Consider the following 20631-nt stretch of genomic DNA (forward strand, 5'->3'; position numbering starts at 1 on the left):
TAGACAGATAGATAGATAGATAGATAGATAGATAGATAGATAGATAGATAGATAGATAGATAGATAGATAGATAGATCACGGTGGGGAAATTCACATTTAGCAGCAGGTCACACATATACACATACTGGTAAAAGTATTAATATATATAAATAAAGAATAAGATATAAAAAAAGGAACATATACATATACAGTATATACAAAAACAGTGTAGTAGTGTGGTGAATATGAGAATAAAAGGCTGTTGCACGTGAAGAGGTTCTAACAATATAAAAGATATATATGAAATATTGCACTTTTATTATTATTTTATTATTTTGTAGGTCTACTGGGAGCAGACTTGGTTGTAAAGTCTGACAGCAGCAAGGAGGAAGGACCTGCGGTGCCTCTCTTTGGAGCATCGTGGGTGACGAAGCCTGTCGCTGATGCAGCTTTCCAGGGCTCTCACAGTCTCATATAGGGGGTGGGGGGAGATGTTGTCCATGATCGATGACGGCTTCGCCACCATCCTCCTGTCGCCCACCACCTCCACAGGATCGAGGCTGCAGCCCAGGACAGAGCTGGCTTTGTCCACCAGCTTATGAAGTCTCCTCCTCTCTGCTGCCGTGATGCTGCACGGGAGGTCAAAGGGTTAATTTATCAGGTGAAGTGTGTCAACAAATATTCTTGGTTTCCAGACGATAAATCCAAATGATTTTAGACTCTTCCAGCCTTTTCCTCCTCGAGGTCGACATTTGTGGTTGTAAGTAAAATCTCTCAAGAACTTTAAGATGGATTGAAATCAAATTTTGCACATTTGGCTCATAACCGTAACCTGGAGCTTCTAAGAACCTTCAAATGTGACCAGAACAAATGTTGGCGTACCGTTTCTTTAACATTCACCCTCAGTGTCTTTTACATATCAGTGACAACACTTTAATTCTGCAGCAATGAGAGCGACAGTTTATCTTCAGATCTATGGTGCAGGCCAGCTTCATATAACTAATGTGCCATGTTACAGGCAGGGGCGTCTGTTGAAACCTCCTTTCTGTCATTTTGGATAAACTGCAAAAAACATCGTCTGGAGCAGCGGAGTTAATGAGGAGCATCAGTCTCCTGGCTCTTGCTAACAACACCTGTCTTGATTAACCCCAGTTGTTAATTAACCCTGTCTGTGGCGTGACAGTAAAAAAGCTCCTCAAACTGAACTGCTATTTGTCGACATCCACGACACCGGAGCTACTTCTCAGATTTTCAGGATCAACTTTATTGTCCGGGGAATCAAACTCAAAAAAAAAAAAAAAAAATACAATGACAGCATCATTATAGGAAATTATTCAATGTACGGAACATAAAGCGTGCTTTGACTTAAATATGAAAATGATAATGCAGTGATCTGTAGAGGGGAGTTGTTAACAGTTCTGCACTGATGTTTCCTGACTGTTTCCTGACTGTGGACATGCAGAAGTGATGGATGGAGGGCAGGTTGGCACTGATGATTCTGTCTGCAGCCCTGACAGTCAGTTGTAGTCTGTTCCTGTCCTGATCCAAACCAGACTGGATCAGCAAATCCCGAGGCAGGTTTGAACTTCAGTTCGTCCTCTGCTGGGCATCAGTGTGATTCCAGAAACCTGAAACCTGTGGGGGCTAGCATAGCGAGCTGGGAGTGAGCTTCCAGGTGAAGGATGTTTGAAATGATGGACCGTGACTACAAATCCCAGGATGACGGGCCTGAAGTCATTTGATCCTGTGATGGAGGATTTCTTTGGGGTGATTGTGGAACAATTGAGGAATGAGGAGACTTCACGCAGCTCCAGCTGCTTTCTGCTTAGGAGGGAGAATATTTTGTTTTAAACAATCAGCAGAGTAGTGATATATGTGTCTCATAAGTGTTGTTTGAGTCACCATAAATACAGAGTTTGCTGGGAGCAGATAACATTTGTTGTGTTGATTGAAGAAATGTAATGATTTAGGAGTCATTATTTCTGTAAGCTGAGGTCAGCGCTTGTTGCCATTGTTGTTGGAGTAGATTCTGAAATTAAAAGGTCCATATCCTTAACTCCTACACCTCTGACGGCCTTCGTTGTTTTCCCAACAACTCACCCGTCGGTGGTAGAACAGGAGATGTCAGTGGTGATTCAGAGGTTTTATTACGCCCACTCGTGCAGCAATAAGTCACCAGTGAAGACGCTCTGTGCTCCAGGAGGTTCAAGAACCAGTTTCATGGGCTCTTTAAAACTGCATCAGTATCTTTATATATTAAAGGAGCACTACGCAGTGTTTGTCCATCAGGTGTTGTGTGTTCAACTGGGTGTATCTTTCATTCTTATCAGTTTTCCCTATCAATGGGGTTTCAGTGAACTAATGTGACGTTAAAAAACATTTGTAAGCAAATTTTAGTTTTAAAATGAACAGAATTTCCACCTTTATAAGATGTCTTTGTAACTGTTTAAGCCACGAATGTGAACCATGATTATTTGTTTGTAAAATGAGTGAAACTTAAAGTGTTGAAAATATTCTAGCTTTTTTTTTTTAACCCTTTGACGTCCTCACCAAGAAAAAAGCAATGAAAGAATTTATTCTTTATATATTTTATTTCCTTGGGGCACTAATTACAAAAATCTATGTTTTTTTATGAACAGACCCCACATTTTTTGAAATATTGGCCTCTACCAAACGGTTGAGATGTCGTAAGTAAAACATGTTTTCAATAAGATATAGTGAGTCAAAATGTGCTCTACCATATGGTTGAGCAGAAGGTTAAAGGGGTAAAGCCATAGCTTCATTAACAACCCATTATGGATGTCACAGGTGACACAACTAGCCCCACCTGACCTCCTGACATGTCTGTAGCCAGCAGAAGAAGACCAAAAGATGCTGCCTGCGTCTTTTTAATAGTTGTTTGGTTGTGAAATGTGTAAAAGACACAAAATCTCTCACCTCAGTGTTTTGTGTGTCTTTTGAACAGATAGAAATGAGCATGCCGTCACGCCAAATGTTTGATATCCACATGAGGAAACAGCAGCGTCTAGTTTGGCTGTAATAACCAAACCAAACCTGTTCTTCCCCAAACAAAACAAAACCAAACATTTACAACCACTGTTTCTCTCCAACAAGCTCATTTGCTTAATTGCTTAGTTTGTACTTTCTTAATAGATTTTTTAAACAGATTTCAAATCCTGCATTGCTCACATCCATGTTTGCTTGCCAGAAGTCTCTTTCTCTGTCCCTTAGAAGATATTCTATAGCAGGTCTTACAGTAATACCAGTGTCTCAGGACAATATGCTGCGTGATACATTCCTCAATAAAAAGAGCTTCCCGACACCCCTGTCGTCATATACATAGGTTGACGTACGTGCTGTGCCTGTACAGCTGCTACCTGTGGGACGCACTCACGAGCAATAGAGCGTGATGGTAAAGTATCCTGCAGCCTGGTGGTTTCCAGTTCAGCCTTTTGGACTGATTGGTTTGATGCAGCAGCTGCTTCATCACTATGACTGTTTTGTTGTTTTTCAGATGTTCTTAAATTGGATAGTCCCTGATTGCTGCCTCTGTTTGAGAGTAAGTAGTTTGATTTGCTGCAGCATCCTCCCAGAGTGTTGCTCTTTGATTGCATATGAGTGAACCCAATGTTCTCCTCCAATGTGTCACAGACGAAAGCGAGTAAAACGGAATACAGATGAATTTTCTGCAGCCGGCAGAAATCTTGTTCCACTGATTAAAAGATGAGGCCGAGCAAAACTCTGCACTTTGTTAACAAAACCCAATCAAAGACCAAAACCACCAATAGAATCATCCTTACTATTTTTGTTTGTTTGTTTGGCGAGCACACACACACACACACACACACACACACACTGTAGTTTATTTGACTCAATCCCAGCCTGCTGCCAGAAATACTCACTAGAGCAGCCAGTATATATTTCTGTGGTTGAAAATAGTGCCTAAGAAATCTAAAATATAGAACAAACAAATGGGCTTGGGGCTGAGTGCCAAAAACAGAGTATGGGAGACTGGAAGTAGTAAGAGATGAACTTTTTAATGGGATTCATTAACATAAAGAGAAGTATGGAATAACTCCAGCCTTATCCTATTAAACTAACATCCTATATCGCTCGTTTCAGGTTAGAAAAACAACATGTGACCACGGATTTGTCTGTGGGAGGAACTAGAAAAACAACCAGCTCTTCTCCACAGTTGACTTTTAACAGAAAAAGGATCCCGACATTAATGAGTGAGTCCACATCACTTTGTCGTTGAGGCACATCAATGCTCTTCCCCTTATTAACCCCATAACTCAGCTTGCCCTGCCAGCAGACCTCACCTCACCTTTAAAATAACCCAGACTGTCGCATCTCACATGGTCGATGCAGCTCAAGTGCTGCTCGGGGAACATTTAAACGACGCTCTTCAAAGGACATTACTCAACACTTTTCAATGACCGTGATTTGTGGTCAAATTAGGCTGCACTGTTGGCCATGCCAGTTTCAAATTTGCTGTTTCCTCTGCCTTCCTTTGACTCCATGTGGAGAGAGAAGACAGAGGTTGGTGCAAATGACAATTAATCCCTTTAAAAAGAAGGTAACTTTAATTAAGCAATGCAAAAAAAGACACAATCATGAGCTCTGATCTTTTGTTGACAGCTGTGAAAACATCTTCAGCTTGTGGGACTCTATCATTTGGAAGTGACATAAGGGTATTTTGGGGTGACAGTACAACAGTGTGCAGACTGAGAAGATGCTTCTAGTGCATTCTTTCTGATGGCCAGCAGAGGAGACTCCGGTTGCAAAATTGTACAGAAGTCTATGAGAAAATGACCCTAATTCTCCCTTGAATTATTAACACCATCACTTCCTAATGGGTTTATGGTCTCAGTCGCTAGTTTCAAGTCATCTTCAACACAGCGTGATGTTTTTTTTTGTAAATTATGGTCTAATTTCCGATAAAACAACCCATAAAGCAGCTTTAGGGAGGGATAACCTTGTGATTTAAGACAAATGCCTAAATCAACTGAAACATCAATTCTGGTTCTGAAACCAAGACACATCGGCTACGTCCAATTCTTTTGTACGGTCTATGATTAGAAGCTTTGAAAATGAAAACAGGAATGAATGGAAATACTAAGAATGAAAACAAAGACATAGTTAAAAGTGTGTGGGATATTCAAGCTGTTTGCTCACGTCACTCACACTCATGTGAGAAGCGGTCAATGAGATGTTTGGGCGATGTGTTAAAGCTGGACGCTGTAAGAAGTGAGTGCTTACAATGAATTCTCAACCGCTGCAACCTGAAGTAGCTCAAGATTAATTGAGTAAATCTACTTGGTTACTTTAACCTCTAAAGACCTGGAGTACACATGCGTGGACATCACATCTTGGGTTATATTACCATAGTAGTTAATTCAGCTTAGCTGGGGCCGTATGGACATGTATGTGGGCAAAATTGTTGATATTTCATATTGTTTTTTGCACCGTGATTTTCAAAACATGTTCAAAATATGTTCTGTATGTGTTATAAATACATGCAAAAGCAGTCAGGAAAAAAAAACTGCTATGTTCAGGGTGGAAATAAAGAGTTTTTAATGTTTCTCTAAAACTACACCATGTAAAAAGATGATGCTTAGGTTTTATACTTATCAGGGTCCAATAAGCCCAAATAGCAAGGAGAAATAAAAAATGCATATCAAACAAGAGCTCGGGTCTTAATATCTGTTATAAAGCACCTTACAGTAGTTTTGTACTGTAGTTTCAGTTGCACTTCAGAATGAATGTGCTTTTACCCAATAAAGTGTCAGATGTTCTTTTCTTCTTTTATGTTGGTACCTAATTAAAACCAAACCAACCTAATTATGTTCCTTTACCAAGAGACTGTGCTTGTACATGTGAATGTGTTTTTTTTAAATCAAATTACATGCCTTAAAACTGTCTGCTGTTGTTGTGTCTCTGGGTGCGTCGCATGGCTGCGCTCTCCAGCAGAGGAGCGACTGGTTCAGCAGCAAGTCGAACATGTGGTGGGAGACAGATGCTTTCCATTAACGCACAGTGATCAATGCAGCCCAGGCAGCGTGAGCCAGAGGATAGGAACACCCTCCACCGGCGTACATGAGAGAGGAGAGACGAGCGTACTACGAGTGTGGCAGCTGCAGCTTTAGTGTCCCTTTGCAGCAGCAGGAGGACACTAAAAGAAATGAGACTTTTTCTGCGTCTGATCATTTCCCAGGTGCCCATGTAGCATCTCTGTATGTGTGGGCTGGGACTCACACAAAGCTGATGAAAGTGTATCTGAGATGTTAAATATGCTCTTAAACATTCTCATTAAGTCAAAAATGATTTTAAAAAAAGGCTTAATTTGATCAAATCAAATTGTATGATCTATATTAATTATCGTATTGCTGCACAATTTGATGTGTTCACTGGGTTTAGCCTATAAGTATATAGTAAGTCCAATAGTGAGTATATCATATCATGAGCCAGACCTGTAATCCACATAGGAATACTCCACTACTAACACATGTAGTTTCCATTTGTAGAAACAGCAGTTGTTCGCTGTTCGTAATGAACCGACCCAAGTGTGTGTGTGCATGCATCATTCTGACGTTACAAAGACATGAATCCTACTATTACATGCAGTCCAGATGTTAGCTAGTCTTAGTTTCTACGTCTTAACGCCTTCTTTCCACCATCCAAAACATCACACTAGTAAATTATAAAGACAGCCATGATGATCATGAAATAAATGCTGCTGCTCTCATTATTTGCATGTGTGACCATCATGGTTCTTCAGATGTGGTGGAAACACAAGCAGGTTTGTTTATGAGGGACTTTTAGTTCCTGAAATTCAGTTTTGTTGCTGCATTTATTGGCGCTAAGTGGTCAACAGGAAAAGAACGTGTTTAGTATGTTTAGTAGAAGAAAGACAAGAGGTGCAAACAGAGAGAGCACTGTGTGTCCAGAGAGAGCAGAGAGCATTTCCCCCTCATATGGTCCATTTTCACATAATCAATTTGGATCCACACACACTTTGTTCATCATACCTGAGATGGAGAGCAGCTTCTGAGGGCACGAGGGAAGGTGTTTGTTTTCAGCTCGACTGTCCGGAAACCTCCAAACAACCTGCTGCATGATTTGCACTTTCAATTAACAAATCTTTGCAGGTGTCTTCGACGAGCAGCGAACAATAATGACACTCGAACACGATGAAGCGCCGTTCAGAGCCTCTATAAAGGCACCTTCACCTCAGACACCAGAGTAAAACTGTGGAGGATGATCTGCTAAACAACAGAGAAAAAGTTAGTGTGACACACGTCTGCAGACCTGTTTGTGTTCCAAACACAACTCAGTCTCAGTCATTGGTACAATACGAGTTCCACAATAAGAAAAGTGTTTTTTATCAAAGTGACATTGGTATAGAGTGTGTGTGTGTGTGTGTCCTGTGGCTTCCTCCTGCTGTGCAGCCACACATTGTTCAAACACAAAGAAGCTTATTTAAAACCGTGTGTTTAAATTTCAGTATTTCACTGATTAAGTTCCTGTATGACTTTAATGCCGACAGCTATTTTAGCTCGATGAACAGATGAATGTGTGCAAACTCTTTTACCTTCTCATCCAGGAAAACAGCCTTGAGTTGCTGACTGACTGAGTTAAATAACTACGTTCTTTTCACCTTTTGCTGCCAGTCAGGCGTCTTTGGTGAATAAAACTGCTCTGAATGATGATCTGCAGAAGAGATTCAATGACTGCAGCATGAATGCTCATCTTCATTCCTCTAAAACTAAAAGAAACTCTTAAGAAAATGCACTTTTTAATCTTTAGTTTAGTTTTGTTTGATCATGTGACCTCCTCCAGCCCCCCCAGCAGGATGGAGGTCTCACCCTGAAAACCTGAATGCTCCTCGCTGTCCGCCATTGCTATGTGGCTAAAGCTAATGAGAAGGTATGAGCAAACACACAGCGGTCTTCATGTCCAGATCCAGCAGGTTTATCTCATTTTGGGTGGAAATGTGACCCCGAATACAAGATTGAACCCGACAGTAAACAGAATATGTCTCTTTTCTTTCTTTAATCTGGGACCTGAGTCAAAATTTCCTCAAAAGGTTAGGGACAGTTTCAACCTGTCCCTAACGATTCCCCAAACTTTATGGAAGAGTGATACTAAAACACCATAACTGTGCAAGAATGAGCTTTTTGAGGAAACATTTCTTTCTATTTGAAGAGTTCAACCTGTGGTAAAGTTCACGTCGCCACCAGGCATCACATGTAGGCTAATTTTGCTCACTTTCAGGTGAAAGGTGTTGTCAGAGTGTGAGCTCTGACGGACACCGGCAGCTAGTGTTGATTGGTGACTCGTAGGATCATTAAGTGCAGCGTGTCATCACCTGCGTCGTCCTGTCCTTTATTAGTCTTATTCACTGTCCACAAAAAAAAAAAAACAGATGTGGATAACATTCCTTCTTCAGTGACGGAGAAGAAGAGGGTGTAACTAACTAACGTGTTAAACTGTTATAATTAGACATTATTCCAAGCTGAACAGTCTGATAATATGTCTTAAACACTCAGAAGAAACCAGAAATACGTTGAGGTCAGCTTTCACTTTATTTACTCTACTGTAAGATTTCATTGATCACTTAAAAAAAACTTAGCTAATTTTCTTCTTACTGCAAAATTAAACTAAGTTAAGACAAGTTTGTGGAGAGGAAAGTAATAAAACTCATCAGCTTAAGTGACCTTTACTTAAAAATAGAAGTGAGTGGGAACCATCCACACGACCCAGGAGAGCTTGATGTGTTTGAGTAAAACTGTTCTAAACCAGATGTGATTTTGTACAATAAGAGGTCTGTTTATCTTTAAATCTGATCTTGAGATATTCTCAGTGTGCCCCCCCCCCCCCCAGTCACGCTTAACAAATATTAGCCCTGGGTCTCTTATTCAGGTCCTCAGCATAGCACAGATTTTATATTTAACCTCATCGATGATTTTAAGTCACATATACTCAAATTCGCTGCCCTGGCATGAGTTGTGTAAACACAATACATTTTCAACTAACAACAACACAATTTTGGGGCAACCTGACTTTTTAAAGACAAATAAATAAAGTGCACTTTGATTTTCCCAGCTAACAAACACAATATAACATAGTTGAGGATCTGTGAGATCTGCTTCAGGGCCCTTTTTGTTACTTCACTCCTTTTCTCAGGAACAAACTATCTGCTGACCCGATCTTATCTTTTACCACAGTGACTACATTCAAAACCAATATTTAATCTGGTTTATGTTTAGTTTCTGCCTTTAGTTTAGTTTTTTAATGTAAAGCCTGTTGAATTTCCTCATGAAATGATGTGTGTCACCAACAGGGGGGTGGCCAATGGATTGTGTCCCTGATCTGTAAATGTCCCCCTCGTGGGACTAATAAAGGAATAACTTGTCTTGTCTCGTCTCGTCTTCTTAAAAACCAATGAAGAAATATTATTGTGCCTTCTGCATACTTTGCTAACATTTTTTCATTTGACCACTTGACCACTTGACCACTTGACCACTGGCTAGCTGTGTGAGAACTCTCCACACTCACATTTCAGGGGCAGATTGTAGTTCAGAAGGTTCACTTTCACTTCTGTCGCCCCTCTACTAATGCACACAGTCATTCAGTGACTCATGGCAGAACAGTGTGTCTATCTTTACGGCCTAATTAGTAACAAGACTTTCCGAGAATCAGGCCCGGCAGCGTAGCCAGTGTGAGTGTGGTCAGACTGGATTGGTCAGAGGCATTTTATGGGCAGCTTGATAACACCATCCATTACAGACACATATGGTTCAGGGATGTCGGGAACATTTGAAACATTTATTATATATATTACCTAATGGTCTCTACTGCAAGTCAGTATGAAAATGTATCGACCACATTCAGTGTAATGGGTGTGAAATGGAATTAGGTGAATGTAACTTTACATTATGAAACATATTATAGAAGAATTAGTAGTTCAGTAGAAAGTGGCTTTTTCTGGTTCCCTTCAAGCAACATTCAACAATGCCCATAAAGCATGCATTTAAAAAAAGACATTCTAAAGCTGAAGATGATCTGATTTCAGCTAATTGTTCTGAATCACGTATGAATTTCAATCGGTACGAAATCCCAAACCTTTTATTGGTAAAAGCGTGCAATCAAAAGGCCATTGTATGCTCCCAATAACTGCATTACCCTCTTGTTTCCTGACATGATGGCATGAAACCTCGGTGGGATTCACTCTTCACACACTGAAAGGTGAATTTCACATGAGGCACCCAAGTGAACCTTTTGATTCGTCTAAGAATCTATTTTTTCTCTCACTTTAATGAGACTACAAGTCAAATGTAAAGGTCAAAGAGGTCCAAGAAAGGCCTGAATTATGGTGATGATGATGATGATGATGGTGATGATATGTCTGGAAGGGAAATATTAGCCGAGCTACTGGTGGGGAGAAGTTTAGAGTGTATATAGAAGTACAGACTGCCATCTTGTGGTGCACTCAGCTGTTTGCAGGATGCATTAAGTGTCACAGCTGTATGTTTCACTGCAGAACTATTATTAATGTAAGAATTATTGTTATGTAACTGTGGATTTTATCTCTCTCACCAAAATAAAACTATTCACCATGTTGAAATAATACATAACTGGAAGTGTTGAAGTGAAATGAATAATCTGAACTGATGAATCCATTATTACAGTTTTTATCATCGAGGAGTGTTGAGTTGATTATTCACATTATTAGAATTACTTGGGCTAATTGAGATCAGTGTTTTCAGACAGCAAATGACAATGGAACAAACATCCAGAAGAAATATGACATGAAGACATAAAGCCACCTGTGACTGAACCCTGAGCACCCATTTTATCCACCTTCACCTCCATCTTATTCATCTCTCTGACAAAAAGTCATTTGTAAGGAACGTGGAAGTTTGTAAAACCAGTTTGCCAAACTCAGTTTGAGAATGTGGTTCAGCTAAAATGAAACAACCTAAGTCGGGCATTAGTGCATCAGACCGCAGATGACATGAAACAACTTTTAAAGAAGATATACAAGTCATCTCCTCTCTGTGGGACCATCCCACCTTTTCATATACCACTGGGAGTAAGAGAGTGGGGTGTGTAGTTAGATCCCCAGAGAGAAATTCTGGAAAAGTTATTGTCAGAAGTGGGATTCAAACCCACGCCTCCATCTGGAGACCAGAAATCCCATTTGAAGCAGGAAGGTTTGTCACCTTGAGTCTGGCGCCTTAGACCGCTCGGCCATCCTGACAACTACTGTGGGAGTGCAGTGCACTGGGACACAGAATTAAAAACATTAAAAACACGAATAGGTCTGATTGACCTTGTCAAACAGAGAGACTGAACTGTTTCTCTGCTCATTTTGAGGTAAAAAGGCCTGAAGTAGGTGCACAAGCACACGTCTTCTTCACCCATCTGGAACAAGGTCTAGTACTCTTTAGTCTCTCTCTACCACTAACCATCATCCCACCTAAAGTCAGCCATCATCCCTGGGCCAAAAAGGCAGCTATCAATAGCCTTAACGACTACAGACCAATCGAACCCCACACTTCTCTCCATCCTCTGACCCACATCAGTTTGCTCACAGATCAGATACGTCCACAGAAGACACCATCGGCACGGTTCCTCACGCCAGGCTGAGTCACTGAGAGCAACGGGGCGTCTGTAAGGATGCTCTACAGTGCAGTGACTCCAGATGGGACTTCCTCACTAACCGCCCACAGATTGTTAAACTTGGCCCAAACCTCTCCTCCACCTGCATGCTCAGCACCGGATCTCCACAGGGCTGTAAGTGCTGAGTCCATTCCTCCACGTACTCTCTGTTCCTCTATCTACTGTACTGGAGTTATCTCAGGAGGAGACGAGTGGTGTTGAGCAAACTCTACATCAACAGGAAGTGTGTGGAAAAGGTTCCCACCTGTCCTCCATCAAGGACGCGCGGGCGTACTGTATCCCAGCGTGGTGCGCCGGCTGCTCAGCAGCTGACAGGAAAGCTCTTCAGAGGGTCATCGACACCACCCTCCCTGGGAGACATTTCCAGCTGAAGGACACTTCTCATCCTGGACACCACCTGTTTGACCTGCTCCCCTCTGGCTGGAGCCACCACACTGATGGTGACTGTCTTCCTCAGGCTGGTCTACTTGATCACTTTTGATAATTACATCTATTCTAGTGGCTGTGGATGTTTGTATGCATCTATTTGTATTTGTATTTCTTAAGGTGCAGGGGAAGTCCTGCATGTACAATTTCATCATAATCAAATGCAAACACACACAAATTAAGTACAAAATGTAATAATATTGAGTTGATATTACATTTTTTGATATTTTTCAATTATCTTTCTTTCCAATCTTTCCAAGTTCGTAAGGCTGTCGAGGTGACACAGAAACGTGTGCGGGGCCGAGCTCGATCAGGTGATTGGCAGGAGCAGGAAACCTAAGACTGGTGGACAGATGGAGCATGGAAGTGTCTGGACAGTCTCATAGACATGCTAGCCCTTAGACCGTCATCATGGGAGGCTGCTAGTCAGAGTTTGGGCCAAATTATTAACTAATCAGAAAGAAAAATAAGAAAAACAGTTTATCTGCTGACTGATAATAGTCAGTACTCCCTTTCTATATAAATCTAGTGTGCTATCTGTATAATATTTGCACTACAGCCTCCACTGCCCACTCTGATGTGAAAGACAACACTTATTACATATTTCTTCTTTGAAAGAAAAGAAAAACCCCCTCAGGTATGCTGCTAGAGACTTTCAATGTCAACCCAAGGAAATAAAAACAGCAATGAGCAGCAATGTAGTGCCACTGTTGGAAAAACTGAATGAGGAAATGTAATGTTATCACATTGGATTTTGAGGAGGAGGTGTGTGTGTGTGTGTGTGTGTGTGTGTGTGTGTGTGTGTGTGTATGCTGGGGAGGGGGTAAATGCAACTGGCACAGGCGCCATGGCAACCGTGGCATCCCCTCCCTCCTCCATCCCCCCCTCCTGGCTGCATGTGTGAGGGACAGCAAGTGGATTGTTCACGTGTTGCTACTGACCGTGCTCATAATTCACTCCCACTGACTCCACACACACACACACACACACACACACACACACTGCGTATCGCACACTGGAGCAGGAGGACAGGTGCTGCTGTAGGTGTGTGTGTGTGTGTGTGTGTGTGTGTGTGTGTGTGTGCAGTATTGTAACAGCAGTCGGCAGCCTGGGTACGCGTGTTTTTACTGAATGGTACTGAGGCCACGTGCTGGCGATGAGGGACGCCGTGCACTCTGCAGAGATGGACGACAGGAGGCAGAGAGAGATTCAGTTATACAACCATTGTCTGCTAGTTGACATTAAAGGCAGATGCGGAGCATTCAGAGGGTAAATGGAAGCAGCCGTGAGAGGGGTCAGAATTACACTTCGGGATTGAGACGTCTTTGTTAATGTGACATAAAAATGCAGATGAGGCTTTCAGACACAGCAGCAGAGGCGTAAATCACCTCAATGAGTGTGTTTACATGCGTATCAGTGTCCTGGTTTGAGCCTCACCCTGGATCTGATGTTTACGGGATGTGATGAAACATGGGGAACCTGGCTGACCAAATGGCCGATGAGCTGAATGAGTTCTACTGTAGGTTTGACAAACCCTTTTTCACACCCCTCCCCCACTGCGACTTCAAACAAACCACCAGCACCCCCTGCCACCACCCCACCCTCCCACAACTGACCCCCTAACTGCACTCAGGATCTGTGAGGAGGATGTGAGTCAACTGTTTCAGAGACTCCAGGCTGATGGTGTGACCCCGTCCTGTCTGTGCTGACCAGCTGGCCCCCATCTTCACGCAGATCTTCAGCAGATCACTGCAGCTGTGTGAGGTCCCCTCTGCCACAGGATTAAATGACCACAGGCCCGTCGCCCTGACGTCTGTGGTCATGAAATCCTTTGAGAGACTGGTGTTGAAACACCTGAAGGACATAACAGGCCCCCCGCTGGGCCCCCCTGCTGTCTACCTACCGAGCAAACATGATGCAGTCAACATGATGCAGTCAACATGAGACTGCACTACATCCCTGACTTGCCAGGATCATATGCCAGGATCCTATTGGTGGACGTTCAGCACCATCATCCCAGAAGTCCTCTGCTCCAAACTCACCCAGCTCCAAGACTTCCTGACAGACTGGAGGCAGCAGGTGAGGCTGGGGACCATCACATCCAGCACTGGTGCCCCCCAGGGATGGGTGTCATGTTTACCAATGACTGCACCTCAGGAGACCCGTCTGTTAAACACCCACCTGTGCTCCAGCTCAGGAAGTCCATCCTGCCTCAGGAGCTGCTGATCCACTTCTACTCAGCTTTGTTGCTCTTGTCTCCCTTGTTGTCTGATTATGTGAAAGTACACAGTGTTCACATATTCGGCCAATAAACCTGATTCTGATTCTGAAAGTCTGCGAGCAGTTGAGTCTTGATTTCTCACATCTCAGCCACAATATTCTGTATCAATGAAGATCAACCGTCCCTGGATCAGGTGCTAACATGTCACAGTGTCCTGGTTATGACTGATCATAAAGAGGATACTCGTGCACCTGAGTTACACCTCAGTGAGGATATCCACAGGTTGTCAGAGAGCAGGGCGGCTGAATCCAGAAGAGGAAAGATGATTATGCAAAGTAACTAAAGTATATTGAAGAAATGTATATATTTAAAGTGATCATTCATAGTTTTGCTCCTCTCTAACACATCACAGTGACTGACAGCCCGTGCAGAGCACCACAGGGAGGATGCAGACTAGAGCACAATAATCCTCGTCATTGTTCTCTGAGATTCTGAGATACTTCTCCCCCCCATTCCCCACACAGAATTTTGATGCAAAACATTACGACTGTTTTTTTTTTTGTGTTTTATAATCATTCTTTAGTTATACAACATGTTTTTTTCTATGTTGTATAAGTATTGGTTCTGAAATGTTGTTCCAACCTTTGTGATCATTACTTTCTCTATAGTTTCCTGTCTTTAATCTTATTGTACTCTGTTTTACATCTCGCATGCAAGTTTTAAAGTAATTTTCAATTATGCATGAAATTTGCGACATGAATGAAATTGCCTTAGTTCTCAGAAAGAATTTGTTTCAGTGAAACCTGTTTTCTGTCTTGTTGCTCTGTTGCCTCCCTCTGTGCCTGTATTGAGTGTCTCTGTGAACAGCACACGGGACAATGAAGCATTGAAAACCCTTGGATACAGTATCTTCAGGAAACTATTGAGACTCAGCCCCTTCTTGGAAGTGACTGCAGAATAACTGCGGGATGCCTGGCTGCCAGCCAGCAGAGCGAGCTCTCACATGTTGCTGTCTGGCTAATCACATAAAGACAACCCTGCCATCTTGTAGCACTCTGTAGTTCCTCTCCTTTTCTCCTCTAATCAACCAACACAATCAATAAAGCAGCGGTTAATCATAATTTTAGGTTCATTTAATGTCCTACAGCGATTGTTCTCTGATCTTGTTGGGAACAGCACTCCTTGTTTGTTAGGGGCAGTTTTCCTTATTTTTAATGCCTATTTTTAGATTCTTGTTTGTCAAGAAGTGGTTTTCTACAAATGTGGCTGACTCATTCTAGAAAATTCTGCAGTCAGCAGATAGATGGGGGAGGTCTTTTTTTTTTATTTCTTTTTTACAAGGACATGGAGAAGGAGTGCAAAATGGTTATAGGTCATTTATATGCACGCTTATCTACAAATTATCAGGCCAAGTCTTCGCACAGAGGAGGTATTCATCTTCTTACCCGACTTTAGCCAACTGGGTCTCTTCTTTCAGAGCACAAACGCAGCTCATCCATGGCTCCTTTCTGCACGTGAGGCCCAAAAGAAGTAGGCAAACCAAATAACCACCACAAGTGACAGAAATACATTCATCATTTTTTTAAATAAGTGCTGACAGTCTCACTAAAGGCCCCGTCCTCATCTATACGCTATCGGTTTGGGTCTGCTTGTTTACCATAACTGTGATGAGTGCACTCGGATGTGTTTACCCATCATTCCATCTGGCTGTTGGCTCCACGTCAGAGGCACCGGGTCATGTGGTCGTTTAGATTAGCTACTCATATACCGTGTAAGTGCTGTGTCGTTCAGTAAAACGCCACAGATGCTGGTTTTATCACACTGTAAATGTGAGAAAATGAGAGCAGCTTGGTGGTTGTGACTGTGCATATCATGCCGAAGATCCTCTGGCCTGCTTCCGTACTGTGTCATGCTCGCATGTGACGTACCTCACGGAGGTGATGTTAAGGCTGTTTCCTGTGCACTTACACCAAATAACAAGCTTAGAACACACTGAAGGAGCATTTGCACAGGAAGCACAGAAGTGGTAGTTTGGGAATTTTCTATAAATCACTTTTTTTGAGTTACTTTGCAATTTCCCCATTGGAGTATTTACTTTATCAGAGAGCTATTTACACCTAGTTTGGCCATAAAGAATGACTAATTCCTCAGGTGAATGTGGTTGTGGTGGCAGAGTAGTGTACGTACAGGACTTTCCTCCAGGAGACCAGGGTTTAAATCCCTTCTGAGGCCACCTATCAAGGCTGATAAACTTATTTGAAGACTAAGGGACCTTATAAATTTCATTTCATAATTGTGTAAATCTAGTTCTAGTTAATCTAATCTAAGGAAGTTATCACGTAGGCCAATCTATAGCACTTTGTGTTCAGTCTGTGGAAGTGGTTAACAGTCTGGGATCATATACACACATTATATCACTATATGAACTAAAGTGCTGTCTTTTCTTAGCACTGGACATCCAGTCTACTCTGAGTTAGAATAAATACCCTCTAGATAATGCTAAAGCACATCTTTGGTTGTCCTTTAGCACATATAAGGTATATAAGGAATCTTCTAATCCATGCACAATCTATCTCATTAATAAACAGCACTTTATCATTTGGACATTGAGGTTTAGACCACTGTTCTTTCATATTCTGACAAGCTAACTAGAAAATAAAGACTTTCAGCTCCCATGTTTTCAGAGAGAGGAGCAGGCTAAAGCCGAAAGAAGCGGCCTTGTGTGCTGTAGATATAAGATATTTCACTATGATATTTACCTGACTGAAGAGGTCCTCGGCTGTGATCTTACTGTTTCTGTGCATTTGGTCTCTCCTCAACTTCTTTGCTGCACAGGAAAGCATCCATCCATCCATCAGCTTGTCATAAAGAGCAGGCCAGCTCTTTAAAGTAGTTTTTGTATTTATTACCCAATAAAAATGAATCATGAGTCAATCATATCTTATAGCTGTTTTCCTGAACAGTGCTGAGAACAACGTTAGTGTTTAACTAAGAATAGTTCAGTTAACCTGGTGAGCAGAAAACCTATAATTATGGATGAGGGCAACATGCTATTTTCTCTTGTTCTGTTCTTAGTTGCGTTGGAGGTGTAACACCGTATGTGGGTGTAACAGCTACTTTCACATTTCTATGTTTAGCGAAAAGTGTCTTCCGTCACATCCTCCTAAATCATTCCTGAAAAGCTCATGTCTAATTTAAGTCAAAATCAGTGGGTGTAATTCAAGCTTGGCTGTGCGACAAAGTGAAAAATGACTCAATAGTGCTGACACACTTCACTGGAAGGCTTTGGTAAGAGGCATTTCAGCATTTCCATTTATCTGTGTCAAGACATTACAAAACAGCAAAGACGAACGCTCAACATGTGTCACTCACGTCCGTTTCATAGGGTGATGAGCTACGGTGAAAGGGAAGGTAAAGTCTGAATGGGGGCCACGTCATAACACTGAATATCTCTATAAAACGCCGACTGTTAATCGGTGAGGTTTCGGCATTAATGTGCGTGCGTGACCTACATGTCTCTGCACATGTCTGAACCTGTGTCAGTGCACAGGTCATGTTTCTCCACGACACCTTATCAAGAGCTTCACTTCCAGCAGGGCGTGTTAAGAAGATTGGACAACAGGGAAATGAGTCACAGAGGCTTGTGTCATCCTTATACAACTTTTCCAATTATGAATATTCTCAAGTGGGATGTTTTTGTAGGACATGTTATATACTGAGTACATGCTCTGTTACACATTTCAATGCTACAGATTCACTTGGCTTAGTGGTGATACATGATAAAAAAAATAAATTAATACAGTTTTCAGTTTCGATGATGACTTAAATAATAGTTTTATGCTTGAGTGCGTAAGTGCTTTGATGGACAAAGCCAAGCAGGAGAATCTGGGAGCAATAAAACAGCAGAAAGCTGAACAGAGACGCCAAAGAAAAGCAAGGATTAAGAGGAACTAAAAGAAGGAGAGAAAGACACAGATGGTAGAAGATATAAAAGACAATAAAACATTGAACAATGCAAATATAAACAAGTATCCATAAAAGAATAAAGACAATAATAAAAATAAGAGAAAATAAAAAGATGAACACCAGTAAGAAGTAATAAAAAGCAACATCGCATGGCAGCGAGTCTGTAAAAAAGGGTTTTAAAATGGGTTTTATAAGAAGTTTCTGATTCTCCACAGTGTGTCTCTAATGATAATAATCTCTAATCTTTAGTTTCATTTACTTTGGTTTTTCAGATATGTGCCTCAGCCTCCTCTCTGGTAAAATGACTTATCATTAGATTTCCATTCTGCCAAAGCGTTGCTACGGTGTAATGTTATAAATGTAGGCTATAAATGCAGAAACCTCAGAGAGACTATCTGCTTCACTTGATACCACACTCACAGAGGAGTTGGCAGTCTCACCGACAAAAAGAGGAATGAAGGTAAACTCGATGCCGACCCTTTCATGGTCCGACTAACCTGCTCGGGGGCTCCTGGGTTAAAAAATGCACCCAGACTGACCCTGTTCCTCACACTGTCCTTGTGTACTTCAGGGATCCTGTTGCTGCCAGCTCCCCAAACACTGAACACACAACATGATACACTTGGCAGCTTAGCGATATTCCACCTAAAGCTCAACGCTCTTAGATCTGGCTCCATGTTTGTCTTTTGATCACCGTGGTATCCTGATGAAAAACACACATTCAATAATGCTTTAATAAGATTAGTGTTAGTAGGATCATGTGTGTGTAATCCTGTCCTGTGCATCTTTATTCCCAAAGATCTGTTTGTTTACAAATGTGGCTAAATACATTATTTCTGTCCCAAGTGTTGTACTGGACTCTGGAGTAAATCAAAAGTGGCAGACACTTTGATTGAATTCCAAAAAGACTGAGAACAGGAGGATAAAAGAATACTGACCTTAGACTCCCTCTGGGCTTTCTGAAAGGGTTTTGAATTGATTGGCTGGTTAATTGATTAAGTTTACCTGAAAATTCTGTACTTTGTCTACTGAGTCCAGGCGGGATGAATCATTATTTGTTCTGTACTCAGGGGAGTTAACGTTTCTCAGGAATAAGAATCAAGATAAGGGAAGGAATTCAGAATGAATTTAAACTTTTTATTTGATTTTGATTGAGGATTTGAAGAGTTTTCCCAAAGTTGTTTTAGGAGATAACTCATCTTGGATTATCCACAAAACAATAACCCAAAGCTGAAACAATTATGGGACAAAATGAAGTGTTTGTTCTTACTCATGAAGTTAGCACTAGAGTACATTTAGCACATATTTGTGTCCGATTTAAACTCTGGTGCTGAACTTGTCCCAGTTCCCCTGTGCTCTAGTTAATATTCTGCATAGAAACCTGGCAGTGAGCGTATAAGACGTGGATACACTTCATTCACCGTTCAGCAATAACAGCGTCCAAGCAGCACATTGCTCATAGCCTCAAAGACAAATAAATATCTGAAATCAATAGTCATTTTGAAATAATGTTTGGAAACGTGTGCTGTGGTGTCTTCGAGGTTTTCCATAGTCACATAATACGCTCTAGGGTACAAAGTTCGTAAGTGGGACGACATTAGCTGGGGGCCCATGCAGCTTATAGAGCATGCTCCTGAGAGCAGGCCCAGCTCAGCCTCCATCACCTCTGCAAGGATCTTACATGGGTCAGATAATGTGGAGACCCCCGGCCTGTGAATTAGGTCACGGCTTCAGTATTTGAATGGTGCCACGAAATCCAAAACTGGTTCAAATTCACAAGTTTGCCACCAGACTTCTTTTTCTGCCTGTGCAATGATATATAACCACTACTTACTCAACAACTGTGAAACCTGACATGAAACACTGCTTATATAAAGCGTTACATAAAACAATGAATCAATCCCACAGCCGTAACTATGGGTTAACCAGGGACGTGGTGATAATTCAAGTCGAACTGAGTGATGATGTCCCCTCTTATTGCATCTGAAGGGTCCTTATTTTGTTATCACGTGTAAAACCTCGTTAAAAACACAAACTGCGGGCTTGTTGTGCAGAAGATCACACTCATCCATCGCAGTCTGAGACGTTATACAATATAATTGCGTTATATAAGTGAGCCAAATAACCGTCCAATGGGCGCTCGCCTCGCGGGTCACATGACGCGCTGCGCTCGCCTCAGCCAATGGGAAGCGAGATCCGAGGAAGCGACAACCTTTAGCTGCCTGAGCTAGCTGGCTAGCGACCAAGATGGAGTACCCGAGTGGCTGCTTCGTTCCCACCGGGGTTTTGTCGTTTTTAAAGAAGAGGACATGACACCCGGGTTCTCTGAATTATACGGGTTTTCGGACAT

The 20631-nt window shown here is 41.8% G+C and overlaps 1 non-coding gene across 1 annotated transcript; it reads right to left on the reverse strand.

The window, feature by feature from the left end:
* Window positions 1-11133: 11133 nt before the first annotated feature.
* Window positions 11134-11246, reverse strand: trnal-caa (transfer RNA leucine (anticodon CAA)). Its single transcript has 2 exons — window positions 11209-11246; window positions 11134-11179 (listed from the first exon to the last, which is right to left on the reverse strand). It is a non-coding gene; the product is annotated as a tRNA-Leu (tRNA).
* Window positions 11247-20631: the final 9385 nt, after the last annotated feature.

The sequence above is a fragment of the Pempheris klunzingeri genome, chromosome 10 (genome assembly GCF_042242105.1).
Source record: "Pempheris klunzingeri isolate RE-2024b chromosome 10, fPemKlu1.hap1, whole genome shotgun sequence".
Taxonomy (NCBI): Eukaryota; Metazoa; Chordata; class Actinopteri; order Acropomatiformes; family Pempheridae; genus Pempheris; species Pempheris klunzingeri.